Genomic DNA, 15,713 nt, shown 5'->3' on the forward strand with positions numbered 1-15,713 from the left:
GCCATTCATGAGGGTTCTACCCTCATGACCCAATCACCTCCCAAAGACCCCATGTCTTAATGCCATCATGTCGGGGGATTACGACCTCAGTATGTGAATTTGGAAGCTGGGGGACACAAGCATTTAGCTCATAACAGTGACCTACTTAAATTGATTTCATGGCCCATGAATGAGCTATATAACCCATGACTTGAAAATATGTACCAGCAATTTCTACGGACTCTTTCATTCTAATGTTCTCTGACTCTCCTAAAAAACAAAAATACAAAAAAAACTTTCAAACCCAATTCCCTTCGCCCAGAACAGAAGACTCTGACTTGGGAGCAGTGCATGTGAAAAAGAAGTAAGTATTTTATCGCAGGTCGATATGTGAAAACCCTGCAATGTGGGGACAAAAAACTCACCTGTAAGGCTCCATCAGGGATCCTGCATTTCCTCCTGGGAATCATATTTTAAGAGAAATTAACAACCTAGACTGTGTTCAGAGAAGGACAGTGAAGGTGGGGAAGTTTCTGAAATTATTTAGGAAACTGAGAATGTTTAATATGACTTTAAGGAAGAAGTGTCTCTAAATAGTTTATATGTATATGTATATGTGTATACATATGTATATATGTGTGCTTGTATGTATATATTATGATAATAGGTCTCTGAGTTAGTAGAATAATTTTTCAGCATTAAATAGGTCTTGGTCCATCTGACATGGTATTTTGTATAAAACTTATGTTTCTCGTGTTTTTAGATTTTGATGTCTACAGTGAGAATCCTGTAAAATGATTATGACTGCACCTCCCTCCTGTGAGAGGCTGTGAAATGCAGGCAGGAAACAGCCCCTCCCAGGTTAAGCGGAGGAGCTCTGAAGCTTGGCGTTGGCAAGATTTTTGCCCAGCTTCAAAGGGATTTGAAGGGTGGTGACAGGCTCCAGCCCAGACTGCGCCTCGGAATGCAGACGCTTCTCTGCCTAGAACCTGGCCCGGCCCTATGGGAAAGCCCCGGTTCTCGGCGGCGCTGAACTGGTAAAAAGCACTTGCTGTGGGTTCCCTCCCTTTCTCCCCGACTCCCTGGCCATGGGATTCAGGAAAACAGGCAGTGAAAGGCTTCAACAGTTCCTTTCCAGTTTTCCACGGGGGCCCCAAGGAACTCCTGCGGCTGGAATTCCCCAGGAGACAGGGAGCTGTAACAATAGAGGTCTGCACTGTGGTTGCCGAGGGAGGGCTTCTTGTTGGAGTGGGTCGCGGCAGATTTGTTGGTGGCTTATTAAATTCCGGAAGGAAAGGGGAGAGACAGGTTGAATGTGACTCAAAGCTTACTTGGTTGGGAAACCTGGGAGCAAAACGGGGCCGCCAAAACAAAGTGGAAAAATTGCAGTTGCATAAGTTGTAGGGAGAAAGGATAAATACTTTTGATAGTACTATGTTTGTGGCTTTGAGTTGGGGCTGTGTCTGGGAAGGTTCGAAATGAAGCTGGAGTAGTTAAAATATATTAATCTTGGCCGGGCACGGTGGCTCAAGCCTGTAATCCCAGCACTTTGGGAGGCCGAGGCGGGCGGATCACGAGGTCAGGAGATCGAGACCATCCTGGCTAACATGGTGAAACCTCGTCTCTACTAAAAATACAACAAAGTTAGCCGAGCGTGGTGGCGGGCACCTGTAGTCCCAGCTACTCGGGAGACTGAGGCAGGAGAATGGCGTGAACCCGGGAGGCGGAGCTTGAAGTGAGCGGAGATCGCGCCACTGGACTCCAGCCTGGGCGACAGAGCGAGACTCCGTCTCAAAAAAAAAAATTTTTTTTAATATATATATATATTTATATATATTATATATTATATATATTATATATTTATATATTATATATTAATATATTATATATTTATATATTATATATTTATATATTATATATTTATATATTATATATTTATATATTATATATTTATATATTATATATATTTATATATTATATATTATATATTTATATATTATATATTATATATTTATATATTATATATATTATATATTTATATATTATATATTATATATTTATATATAAAGATATATATTTATAATATATTTATATATAAATTATATATATATTTATATATATATTATATATATAAATCTTGCTGCTCAACCTTCTGCTACCCAATGTTAAATCCAGACACTTGGGTAACCTTTGATCATATTTGAGACTGAAGTGGCTTTAGAGATACTGAAACTTCACTGTAGTCCCGGCTAGCATATTCATTCATTCGCTAGCTGTTGGCACCTCATACTGAGGTTAACTCTTAGAACAGAATTATCATATTTATTTTTGGTAGTTATTTCAAGTTCTTTCAGCAGACTTAAACAGGTTAGTGAGTTTTGCTTTTTTAAGCGCCTAACACAGTATCTGGCACATAGCAGGTACACACACACAAATATATACGTACATATATATATAATTTTTTTTTAGATGGAGTCTCACTCTGTTGCCCAGGCTGGAGGGCAGTGGTATGATCTTGGCTCACTGCAACCTCCACTTCCTGGGTAGCAATTCTCCTGCCTCAGCCTCCTGAGTAGCTGGTGTTACAGGTGCGTGCCACTATGCCTGGCTAATTTTTGTATATTTTTAGTAGAGATGGGGTTTCACCATGTTGGCCAGGCTAAGTCTCAAGCTCCTGACCTGAAGGGTACACAAAAATACTGAGTGAAAGAAAATGCTAGATGCAGGAAAGCCCATCCAACCCACCCAGCTCCTTACTTTGCAGATAAGTTAACCATAGCCAAGGGAGGTGAAAAGACTTCCAGCTGGAATGGGATCAGACTCAGATTTCCAGATGGTCAGCCATATATTTTCCCACTGCACCATCCTGCCCCCTGCTGCTTGACTTGTCAAGAAACAGTAGGTGTTTCAAAAGGCAGGGGTTCTTTGAGAACTTCTTGTTCTCTATAGTTGACGTTCTAAGATCAGATTTGAAGGAAATTTACTTTTTGTGTGTTCCACTTCACAAAGAAGATATTTTCTGCATTGAGGAGAAAGCCAAACAGATTGCATTCTGCTCTAAACATTAAAACCAAGAGATCACAATTTGATAGCCTAAAACCAAATATCCTGATTTAAAAAAGGATTCAAACAGACATTTCTTAAAGAAGACATACAGATGGGCAACAGGTACATTGTAAGATGCTCAACATCACTGACCCTCAAAGAAATGCAGATCAAAACCACAATGAGATGTCATTTCACACATGCTGGGATGGCTGTTTTAAAAAAACAGAAGACAGCAAGTGTTGGTGGAGATGTGGGGAAACTGGAATCCTTGTATATTGTTGGTGGGAATGTGAAATGGTGCAGCAGCTATGGAAAACAGTGCAGAGATTCCTCAAAGAATTAAAAATACAAAACATCTCGTGTATCCTATAAATATATACACCTCTGTACCCACAAAAATTAAAAATTAAAAACAGAACTAGCAAGCCTATTACACAGCATATACCCAAAGGAATTGAAATTAGGGTCTTGAAGAGTTATCTGTACTCCCATGTTCATAGCAACATTATTCACAATAGCCAGGAAGTGAAAACAACCTAAGTGTCCATAAATGGACGAATGGATAAAGAAAATGTGATCTGTCTATCTATTATCTATCTATCTATCTATCTATCTATCTATCTATCTATCTATCTATAAAATACGTGACTACTATTCAGCCTTTAAAAAGAAGGAGATCATGCTCTTGCAATAACATGGATGAACCTGGAGGACATTACATTAAGCGAAATAAACCAGACACAGAGGGAAGAATACTGCATGATTCCACTTATGTGAGGGCTTCTAAAGTAGTCAAACTCATAGAAGCTGAGAGCAGAATGGTGATTGCCAGGTGATGAGAGGAGGGGAAATGGGGAGATGTTGTTCAAAGTGTATCAAGTTTCAATTATGCAACATGAGTATGTTCTAGAGATCTGCTGTGTGACACAGTGGCTATAGTTAACAATATGGAATTTTGTACTCTAAAATTTATGAAGAAGGTAGATCTCATGTTAAGTGTTCTTACCACGAAAACAAACAAAACAACAAAGACACACAGGAGACTTTGGGAGGTGTTGGGTATGTCTATTACCTTGATTGTGGCAATAGTTTATGGGTGTATGCATATGACATCATCAAATTATAAATATTTACGGTTCCTTATACAGCAGATCCTCTAATAATGTTGTTTCGTTATAATGTTGATGAGGAAAAAATAATGTATTCTCAGCCAGGGCCACTGTCTGTGTGGAATCTGCATGTTCCCCCCATATCTGTGGGGGTTTTCTCTGGGTCCTCCGGTTTCCTCTCACAACCCAAAGCTGTGCACATTAGGTGAACTTGCATGTCTACACGGTCCCAGTGCATGAGTGTGAGTGTGTGAGTGTGCCCTGCCATGGGATGGTATCCTGTGCAAGGGTGGGTCCTGCCTTGTGCCCTGAGCTGCTGGATATGCTCAGCCACCTGCGACCCTGAACTGGAACAAGCAGGTTGGAAAATGAATGAATGAATGAAGGAAGGAAGGAAAGTTATGGGTTGGAAAACGAGTGAATGAATAAAAGTTACAGGTTGGAAAATGAATGAATGAATGAAGGAAGGAAGGAAGGAAAGTTATGGGTTGGAAAACGAGTGAATGAATAAAAGTTACAGGTTGGAAAATGAATGAATGAATACAAGTTGATTGGAAAAAAAATTCGTAAAATCTGTGGTAATCATACAAATGCACGACAATAAACAAAGAAGTATTTTGGGAGCCTGTTGTATTTGTAATGGTTTTCAAACTGCGAGGTGGCAGGAGGTGCTCCTGACAATTTTCGCTTTGCAAACATTTATTCCTTGATTTAACCCACTACCATTACGACCACTGTGACTTGCTGATTTATCAAAAATTGGATAAATATGTTACTTGTTTTTATTAATCTTTCTCAAGTGTATATTTCACATTTATTTCAATGGCTAATATTAGGAGTGTTGTAGTGTTTATTTAGAAGTTTGGTGATGTTTTTGTGACCAAAAATATGCTGTAGGAACTTGACTCTTGTTTATATCCATCAACTTATGGGAAAATTGGTTTTGTTATACGTTGCTTTGCTTGAAGTTGCAGTTTCCAAGAAATTATCAACAATATTAAGTGAGGACTTACTATATATCCATTATGCCTCAATAAAACTGTTTTTTTTTTTTAATTTGAGACCTTTACCCGGGGTCCTGGTGACCAAAATTAAGGCCATGAGGACATTGAGTGATTTGATACATGTATCACCCTCCCAGGCCCCTGTCTCCCTGGACGGCCTGCACTGCGCAGTGCCCAGTGACCAGCTGTGCTTGGCTTAAATAAGTGTTTATGTGGTTGTTGAAACAATGAATAAAAAGTAGAAAGAATACATGCTTACTGATGGTTGTCACTGTACAAAAGATAACTGACTTGTGAATTCTTGGAAGTCATTTTTTGTTTTGTTTCTTTGTTTCAGGTTCATATTCTAAAGAGAGCAGGCACTGAGCAAACGTTTGTTAAACTGAACCAATCTGCTAGTTATGGGGACATGACCTCCACTTCATGGTGTTGAACTAAACAAACACATACTTCTCCAGACAAATATTAACACTGGTGAACTTCAAAATAACGTGAAAAGCTCCTATGTTTCCATGCCTCATTATATGCCACAAAAAATCAAATGATAAGAACAAGAACAAAGTAGGTTATTTTGTTTGCTATTTAACTTGTGTGCAGGTCTTCACAGAATGAGAGGCATACCAACACTCATGACCCCAGGCTAGTTCTGTTCTTTGCCAGTGTGTGGTTTGGGAGTTCTGTGAAGTGTTTGCAGTCGCTACTAATAATCCAGGTGACACGGCAAACATTGCAGTTCCCTAGGTCCAGCACAAATAGAGGAGGGTTCACTCGTAGGCAGCATCTGAGCAACAGGCTCACCAGACTTCAGCCTCTTCACTCCGACTCTTCCAAACTCCAGCTCTCTTCATTAAGATATTCTGGAAGCAACTGAGGAGTTTCTACAAACATTTTGGAAATTACAGGTAAAATATATGTGTTTTCTTTTCTCCTTGCCTGTTTTATAGGGAATGATAACGAACATTTAAGTTTTTATAATTAGGCTTTTTAAAAGGGAGGAGATGTTTAACTTTTATTTAAATGTGAAAGGTTGCTTAATGGTATGGAAAATATGCCAAAGATGGTAAAGCAAGCAGAGGAAGGCCTGAGCTAAATAACTTTGTGTCTTGGTTGCTGTGGGGATGGTGAGTGAACCATTTTTCCTGTGAGGCCTTTTTGCAGATATTTGTAAGGTATTGTAGTTTTGAGAGGGAGTTTGGACAGATATCCTCATGGCCTGTACACGTGGGCCATGTATACGACTTGTGATTTGATCTTTAAGGCCTGGGGAAACCCCTGGAGGGTGATGAACAGAACAACAGTATGATCCGTCTTAGGTTTTCCAGAGGAGAGTGGGTCACGTTAGGGCAGGACTGGCTGGAGGCACCAGTTAGGAGGCTATGGAGACAGTCTGATAAAGGATGACTATTAGAGACTGAGAAAGGCCACAGCAAAGAATGTAAAAAGAGTATGGACAAGATGAGATGGAGTGGGGACATATTTAGGGACTCAGTCCCCAACTGGGAGAAGGAGAAGTTTAATATGACTCTATGGTTTCTAACTTGGATGATATTAATTTTTCATATTGTTGAGACTATAATTTTTCATGTTGAATTAGTAACTGTTAAGCCACAAACATATTTGCAGCCGGCAGAATGTAGCTCGAGAGGAGAAGCTTCAGGGCATCATGGCAGGAGCTTGGGCTGTGGAGGCTTGGGTGGGTCTGCGTTTGAACCCAGCTCCTCCTAGGGGAGTGACTGCAGCCAAGCGCCTCGGAATTCCTCTTGATGTGAGGGTTGGGACCTCCATCCCCCAGGAGTTTTGGGGATGGGGAAGTTGGGTGAGATATTCTAAGTGAACACACTCTGAATGTCAGCTATCACTTTTTTCTCAGCAGGTCAAGTGGAAGTTTGTTTTCATTTCAGTTAAGGTACGAGTTGTTCTGACTGCCGTGCAGACATTCACACGCCCGCTGCTAGAAAGCTGGAGCTGGAAGGAGCATCGGGGCCCGCTGAGTCCTCCTTTCTCATGTATGGATGCGGATGTGGAGGCAGGCCCTAAGTCTTAGTGTAGGTGCCGATGGTGCAGGTGAGAAGCCCCCTGGTAACTCACTTAGTGCTCTATCTGCTCTTCCACACTCTCCAACATGACGTCACCGGTTTATAAGTGAGAAGCAGGTCACAGGTCCCTAAGGTTTCTGCGAGGGAGGCAAGCGTTGCGCAGTGGTTCAGAACACCTGCTGCATGGGTTCATCCCGTGCACCTTCTCTCACCTAAGTTTCTGTTTCTATATCTGTAGGTTGGGAATAATGCTGTGGCTGTGTAAGGCCACAACACACAGTGCTAAGCACATTGTGAGCACTCAACGTAGAAACAGATCTTATTTGCTCTAGGTCTGACAGGCCTAGAGCTTGTCATCCAAGCAGGAGACCCACATGGCCTGCAGCACATTTAGGGCCATCTCTATGTCAATAGCATCCAATGGCTTTAGGTGGGGCCTGGACTGGAGCCTCCATGTTGGGGGTGCAGGCAGGGGGCATGTTCTCTCGCTCCCCTCGGCATTGGAGACAGGTGCCACTTTGCAGGCTCAGGGGGTGTGACACAGGATCTGGATGCTAGGGAGACCACAGCCGATGGGGAAAGACCACACAGTGTAAATGGGTGGAAGTGGGGGATATATTGGGGGGGGGGGCACTGGATGAGCCACCCTGGGCGATTGGTTCCTCAGAAGGGGATCTCTCAGTCTGACCCTATACACTGAAAAAGCAAGTCCATCAAAAGCTTCTACTATTAGAGCTTCTTAACTAAATCCCTAGTAAACCTCCTTACTTCATTTGGTAAATTCAAAATTAATGGCATAATACTTCCACAAAAATATACCATGAAATCATTTTCCTTCTTCTTTTTGGCCAGAGTTTACATGTTTTAAATTTTAAACTCAGATTCCAAGTAAACAAAGTGGTTGTTTAAATTACTTGTCATCGACCCCACAGCAATAGGTGTTTAGTTTCTGTTTATATTTATTTTACTTAGTATCTTAGAACCATTTAATAGCAACATAACAGAGCAAAAACAGCACCCTTAGAAACTTGTATACACAATCAAGACCTGGGCATTACCATGGTTGAAGGATTCCTTCAGTACAAGGAAATACTAGAGAGGTTTGGCAGGCATGACTTAACTGGCCAAGTCATAGAGAAAGTGAACATCACAGATGGTCAGCTTGTAAAAAAGTGAGATGTGGCTTTTCAGATGATTAACTGGCAGAAATGTGCAAACTTTTGCCGTTGGATTCTTTTACACTAGGTTGACTCACTTAAAGAAGAATTTGAATCATTATCTAACAGAAAAAGATCAATAACAAGCATTATTGCTGGAACATTCTATGGATAGACTGCTTTCTATACATGATTGGTGAATATTGTATTTCAATTAATTATATATCCTGATAATATATGAATTAATACTGTGATATCCTGCATACAATAACAATACTCAATGGAAATATAGTAAAACAGAAATGAAAATAATTTTGCTTTTCCTTGAGAAGGTATTTCAAATTTTTATAGTATTTCAGGGACATTAACATAAATGCCACTTATCACAACAAAGTACCTTAGCTACAGAAGGTATATGAAATTGACTGTCAAATGAATGGATGTCCCCAAACTTGTCTAGAGAAATATGAGATCCTGACAGTTAAAATTAAGTAATTTAAAGTGAATCAACCTTTAAAAACTCAGCAGCTTTGCTATTACTCAAATGATAAAAACTCCGAATTTAAAATTTCATGTCATAGCTATGCTCACATGTAAAACTAGTGAATATGAATATGGGAGCAACATTTTTCATTAAAAAAGGAAAGACTGATCAATTATTGCTTTTATTAAATTGCATGATTCACATCTGAAGCTATTTAACATTTCAGAGAACGCATGCCTGAGGCTGTAATAACATTTGGTATATAAACCAGTCTGTAGAATAAGTTAAGAGAAATATTTTAAGTAGGCCGGGTGCGGTGGCTCACGCCTGTAATCCCAGCACTTTGGGGAGCTGAGGTGGGTGGATCACCTAAGGTCAGCCTGGCCAACAGGATGAAACCCTGTTGCTACTAAAAATACAAAAATTAGCCGGGTGTGGTGGCAGGCACCTGTAATCCCAGCTACTCAGGAGGCCAAAGCAGAAGAATCGATTGAACCCGGGAGGCAGAGGTTGCAGTGAACCGAGATGGTGCCATGGCACTCTAGCCTGGGTGACAAGAGGGAAACTCCGTCTCAAAAAAAAAAAAATCTTTTAAGTAATATTAGGATTGGTGAAGTATTAGTATAAGTTGATAATTTTCACATTAGATTTCAACATTAATTGATCAAAAATCATTTTTCTAGCAGGTGCTAGACAGATAGATGGCATCTTCTTTCACATAGAAGAGCAAAGCAGTTTTCCAAAGGTCTTTGAAATTCCCCAGGGAGTTAGTTCTGTGCAAAGACCATGGAGACAGGTGAATCTCTTCTATTTCTACAGGCTTTACCCTGAATGGATAATGCAGTTGCTGGTCAACCAGGCAGGCCATATGGAGTCACCCTTTACTGAGGCCCCTGGTAGGCCCAGTCCTACAGCAGTCAAAGATGTCCCAGTAATGACTGTAGACTCTTACTCTTAACTTTACATCCTATCATCTGTCCCTTAAGCCTAAATCGGCTCTTCAGAGAGAGAGAGAGGAAAACATAATTTGTTTCCCCCCACACCTCAGAGCAGAAGAGTCAGCCCTCAGGGCTGGCTTCCTGGTCTCAGGCTCCACTCTGGCTGCTGGTGGCTTCCTAAGGAGATCTGAGATTGGGAACAGGCTGAGAGGGAGGAGGGCTTCTTGTTCCCTTGACCACACAGGAAATTCCTCAGAGACACGCTTACTCTGTAATGGGCTCCTCAGAGCCTCTCTCAGAAGGAAAGCCTGGCAGTGAGTGGAGGGCAGCGAGCCAGGGACCATCTCATCTTCTCGGCTCAGTTACCTCCCCGGGTACCCATGTCCATATATGTGATGTAGATAAAATATCTCCCTTGCAGAGGTGCTTGATATTTAAGAGGCCAGCACATTTTGAATGGCTTACAAGTGTCAGCTATTATTACTATTTGTGTGTGTGTGTGTGTGTGTGTGTGTGTGTGTGGTTTTTTTGTTTGTTTGTTTGCGATGGGGTCTTGTTCCTCCCAGGCTGGAATGCAGTGGTGAGATCATAGCTCACTACAGCCTTGAATTCCTCGGCTCAAGTGATCCTCCTCCCTCAGCCTCCTGAGTAGCTGGGATTACAGGTGTACCCCACTGTGCCTGACTAATTTATTTTTTATTTTTTGTAGAGATGAGATCTTACTATGTAGCTTAGGGTGGTCTCAAACTGCTGGGCTCAAGTGATTCTCCTGCCTCTGCCTCCCAAAGTGTTGGGATTATAGACATCAGCCACCATGCCCGGCCTACTATTTGTTTTTGACAACCAAAATCTTCACACCTTGGCCCTAAATCTCAATACATTTGTCTAGCAAATGGAAATAGCAACAAAGGACTAATCTGTGTCAGCAGAAATGTTGGCTATTTCATTAGAAATGTGAGTAAACTCATCCCAGGAGCTATTTCAAGTTATGCTGGTGTGAGAGACCTCTGCGGAGTTGTTGCCCAACTCAGATCTCCTCTGGGTGGCACTTGGCAGCCTCCATCTCTGTCCTGGTATTCATGATCCCGGAATTGTCGGGACTGGTCAGCACAGTGGACAGATGCCATTACAGTGGTGGTCTTCAGCCTCTGGAGGGCTTTCTTAATGTAAGCCTTTTTACTAGGAGGCTTTCCCTCTTTGGTCATTGCAGGGTCTGAGGATGCCCCTAAAAAGAATGTCACCAATTATGGGTGCCTACCGGGTGCAGGTACTCAGCTCATTTCGTGCAGAGGGGTGGGGTGAGGACTCTGGAGCCAGGGCTTGGGCTGGAAACCTAGATCCAGCACTTCACAGTGCAAGTGTGGGCGAGTGACCAAGCTCTGTAAAATGAAGTTTCCTCTGGATAAAACACAGAGTGGAAGTACTGAGCTCGGAGGGTTGTTGTGACAATAAAAGGTGTTCAGTAAGTGTTCGCTGTTGCCACTGTCTCATGGCACCTTCATGATGTCTTGGTGATTGTTTCAGTCCCGTTTCACAGATGACAAAAACAGGCTCATAGAAGCGGTGGACTCTGTGACACACACTGAATAAGCAGAGAGGCTGTGCTTTGGGGTTAGAGAAGAATTGCAGCTGTTTCTACTCCGAACCTTAGAATTCTGTTTTTCCCTAGTTACCAATACATTTTGAGCAAGCCAATTTTATTGGACTTAGAGACCCAGCACACCTGATTGATTCCTTGTGGTGGGAGATGTGAATTTCCTAGTCCAGTCTCTTTGAGGATTGAAAGAGCTCAGTGAGAAGCCAGCAGAGTTGGCAAGGTTGTTGATTTCAATAACCTGTGGGCACACATCTGCAGGAATTACAGGTGCACCCCACTGTGCCCGACTAATTTATTTTTTATTTTTTATTTTTTGTAGAGATGAGATCTTACTATGTAGCCTAGGCTGGTCTCAAACTGCTGGGCTCAAGTGATTCTCCTGCCTCTGCCTCCCAAAGTGTTGGGATTATAGGCACAAGCCACCATGCCCGGCACAGAAGCTGAGAACCCCAGCTTCTCAGAGAGAAGGTGTGAACAGACAGGAGTGTGTCAGTTGGCTGGGATTTACAGGCAGCAGAGACAGAGAGTTTCTGTGGGGCATGTGCTCTTAGGAATGTCCTGGAGAGAAGTATGCTACCTGTGATCTGCTCAGTGTGCAAGGTCCAGGAAGACAGATGGGCCAGCCATGGAGCTGAACAGCAAGCAGCAAAACCTTAGCTGGGGCTGGGTGTGGTGGCTCATGCCTGTAATCCCAGCACTTTGGGAGGCCAAGGTGGGCAGATCAACTGAGGTCAGGAGTTCGAGACCAGTCTGGCCAACAGGGCGAAACTCCGCCTCTACTAAAAATACAAAAATTAGCCTGGTGTGATGTCATGCGCCTGTAATCCCAGGTACTCAGGAGGCGAAGGCAGGAGAATTGCTTGAACCCGGGAGGTGGAGGTTGCAAAAACCAAAAACCTTAGCTGGCCCAAAGCCCTTTATACTGGTCCATTTGCTCTTAGAGATCTACCCAGACACCAGGATTGCCTCACCCTGCCATAGAGGGGCATGATGAGAGAAAATCCACAAAGTTCATCAATAGCCCACATGTGGTTAGGGTATGTGAGAAACAAGGCCCTCACTGTTACTCTCTGGGGGTGGAGAGTGGGGATTGGGGGGATCTGGGTTCTGACTGGCCTGGTCTCTCATCAGACTTACTTCCTACATTAGACTTTTAGGGATGCTGGAACAAAGCACCACAGACTGTGCGGCTTGAACAACAGACAATGACTGTCTCACAGTCTGGAGGCTGGATGGCTGAGATGAAGGTGTTGGTAGGGTTGGCTCCTCCTGAGGCTCTGGGGGAAACTCTGTCCAGTCCTCTCCCCAGCTCTGCGGGTGTGCTGGCCATCTTTGACATTCCTTGCTTGGGGGAGCATCACTCCTGTCTCTGCCTTCATCTTCACACTGGTGTTCTCCCTGTGTCTGTGTCCAAATTTCCTCTTTTATAAGGACACAGCCCAGCTGGATTCGGGGCCCACCCCACTCCAGGATGACTCCGTCTTAGCCAATCACATCTGCAAAGACTCTATTTTTCAAATATGGTCACGTTCTGAGGAGCTGAGGGTTGGACTTCAACATATGAATCTGGAGTGGAGCTCGGGGAAGTGGGGCACAGTTCAACCCTTAACATCTTCCTTTTTCTTAAGAATAATCTTCAACTTCTCTCCACCCCAAACTTAATCAGTGTCATCCTGATAAGAGAGGGAGGTGGGAAGACTCAAAAGCCTGCTTCAGAAGGCAGTGAGCTGACCCCAAGCTATTCTAGAGGTAGGTGAGGGTTAAAGTTTAATGATAAGCCTTCTGTGTTGACTCCTTCCAAATCACTCAATGGGCAGCTCACGTTTTTGGGGCTGTGTCATCTGAGGAGAGTGAAGGACCTCACAGGGTAAAGCCCTGCCCCTCCCATTTCCTTCTCCCCCAGGAAGGAGTGGCTAGAGGAATGGGCCAGGCAGGTCAAAGCCATCAGATTTTAGAATCTCTACCTGGTGGCTCTCTCCTTCCAGCTGCTTCTCTGAGGGTTGTCTTAGTGGGTTAGTTCTTTTTCTCTGGCATTAGCTGTGGTTTTGTAACCTGAGGCTGGCCAAGAAGAGCTATAGACGGTGGCTCCCAGCTGAGCTCAGCGCCACTGCTACCACCAGACCCTGAGCCTCCACCCCAGTCATTTGGAAGTGAAAGAAAGGTAAAAGATATTTAATGCTTACAGATTATTCACAAAGGGCTCAAACCAACAACTAGTAACCCAGAGACAAAACTACTTTAAAGTGTGCTAAGTTAGAAATCACTAAAATGTCGGATGGTACCGAGGCCCAAGGTGCGCTGTGTGGAGCCAGCTGAGGTAGGCGGTGAGGTGAGCCACGAACTCTGAACCTCCCTGGTGGCAGGGAGCCTGGTGTGAGGTCTGGAAAATAGAGCCAATCAATTCACGTGCAAGTCCTGGCTGCAGTTCTGGGCTCACCCTGAACCCTGGGTGTTCCCTGATGTTCCTATAGCTGATTTCAATACTCAAGTCACTGTAGTTCAAAGGGCAATTTGACTTTTGCTTGTCCAAAGAAAACTTTTAAAAGAAAAACTCTTCAATATAGGCAACTATTTTGTCTCTTTTCACCCAAATGCCTATTTGACATGTTTGTCAGTCTCTCAGTCGCGGAATGTGCACTGTTATCCATCAGCTAAGGGCTTTCATTATATTCTGGTAAATGGGCCAGTTTAACCTGGACATCAGTATCTAGGCATCTTTTTTACAGTCTCAGAGCCTAATACCTTTCAGGAAACTACAAAAGGCTTTATTTTTAAAGCATAATTCAAAGCTTATCAAAGTCACAGGAATTTCACTTATTATTATGAGACTTCCTGAGGAAAAGTAAAGTAAAAATATAGGTAAGCAGGCTTCTAGAACTTTATTTTTTAGCAGGTGGGATGGAGAAGAAAAAAATACTACTGCTGGTTTTGAGGTCATTATTTTTTCAGTGTAATGGACTTTAAAAGCAATAAGCAATGGGAAGCTGGACCTCACTTTGTAGGTTCAGGGAAAAAAAAATCAACCTTCTTTTGTGTGGTAGAAAACCTCTTGTAAATGCATAGATTTGAGACCATGTAGCAAAATTCTTGGGTCCTCTGAAGCATTTCTGTAAAATTTATGGAAGAAATGCTTGTGATTGGTGTGATCTGTGATTACTTCATTAGATCAGGCTTTGCCTATACATCCAAATGATTTATTTTCTTGTTTATGTGTGTGTTGTGGTTAGGGGAGGTAGAGGGGGATTTGTCTGTAGCCTAATGCTTGGCACACAGTAGAAGCTTCTCTCAGATAATTTTGGCTTCAAACAAAAGCAGCATGAAAAGCAGACACATATATTTCTTTCTCATTAAAAAATGTGAATATATAGTCCAGGGCCGGTATGGTGGACCTGCAGTGCTAAAACCAGGCTCTATTTTTCCATTCTGCTGTGATTGGCTACCATTCCCATGGTCACCTCGTGGTCCATGAAGGCTGCTAGAGCTCCAGCTATTCAACCATTCTAGAACAAGAAGGAGGAAAAGGGGAGAAAAAGGGGACCCCTCTCTATTCATGAGTCTTACTGAAGGTACCACAGAACACTACTGTTTCCAGCTCAGTGATTGGAACAGTGACATGGTGACAGGTGGCTGCGACAGAGACTGGGAAATATGCATGGATTAGGGAAAAAAGTCAGAATCTTTTTATTAAAAAGAAGGGAAGAATACATTTTGAGAGACAGCTAGCAATCCCTGCTACACTGCCCAAAATAATGTTTGTTGAATTGAATTGGATCAATTGGCCAGAACTGGTGGTGGTGTTCCTGAGTTATTTTGTTCTTGAGTTATTTTGTTCTTGAGATATTTGGAGATATGTTGTTGAAGATATTTTATCTTCCTCGTTGAAAAATGGAGTAGGATGTTTCTGTACCTTTAGTGTGATAAGTGTGGGACTTGGGAGACAGAATGCTGACATAAGTACTTCTTCAGATGACACCAACTTACTCTGGGCAAGGACATTAAGACGCTTGTGCTTTTTTATCTTAGGAAGTTGGGTGTGAACACGAATGGTGTGAGACACAGGCTTTCAAGTTCCCTAGTACGTGCCAGGCACATTGTAAGGTGAAAATGAAGTGCTCTGGTGATGAATAAAAACAATCTGAGGATCTTTTCTCTCCAGTTTCCTCCACATAGTCACCACAGGGGACAAAATCTGGAGAAGCCTCCAGTTCCCTCATGAATTTGGAAATCACTGGCATTATAAATGGTTCCACCACTTGTTTTTTTGTATGACCAACCAACAATAAGTTATTTAACATTGCTAAGCCTCAGTTTCCTCATCATTAAAATGAGAGAAATAAAAATCCCTATGTTCTGGGGTTGCT

At 42.5% G+C, this 15,713-nt stretch overlaps 1 protein-coding gene across 1 annotated transcript in view; it reads left to right on the plus strand.

The window, feature by feature from the left end:
- Positions 1–905: 905 nt before the first annotated feature.
- Positions 906–15,713, plus strand: part of RP1 (RP1 axonemal microtubule associated) — a 333,216-nt gene continuing 318,408 nt past the window's right edge. Inside the window, exons 1-2 of the mRNA XM_057303012.2 lie at positions 906–1,016; positions 5,478–6,042. The gene's annotated coding sequence lies outside the window, so the exon portion shown is untranslated. The remainder of the gene's footprint in view (positions 1,017–5,477; positions 6,043–15,713) is intronic.

The sequence above is a fragment of the Pan paniscus genome, chromosome 7, assembly GCF_029289425.2.
Source record: "Pan paniscus chromosome 7, NHGRI_mPanPan1-v2.0_pri, whole genome shotgun sequence".
Taxonomy (NCBI): Eukaryota; Metazoa; Chordata; class Mammalia; order Primates; family Hominidae; genus Pan; species Pan paniscus.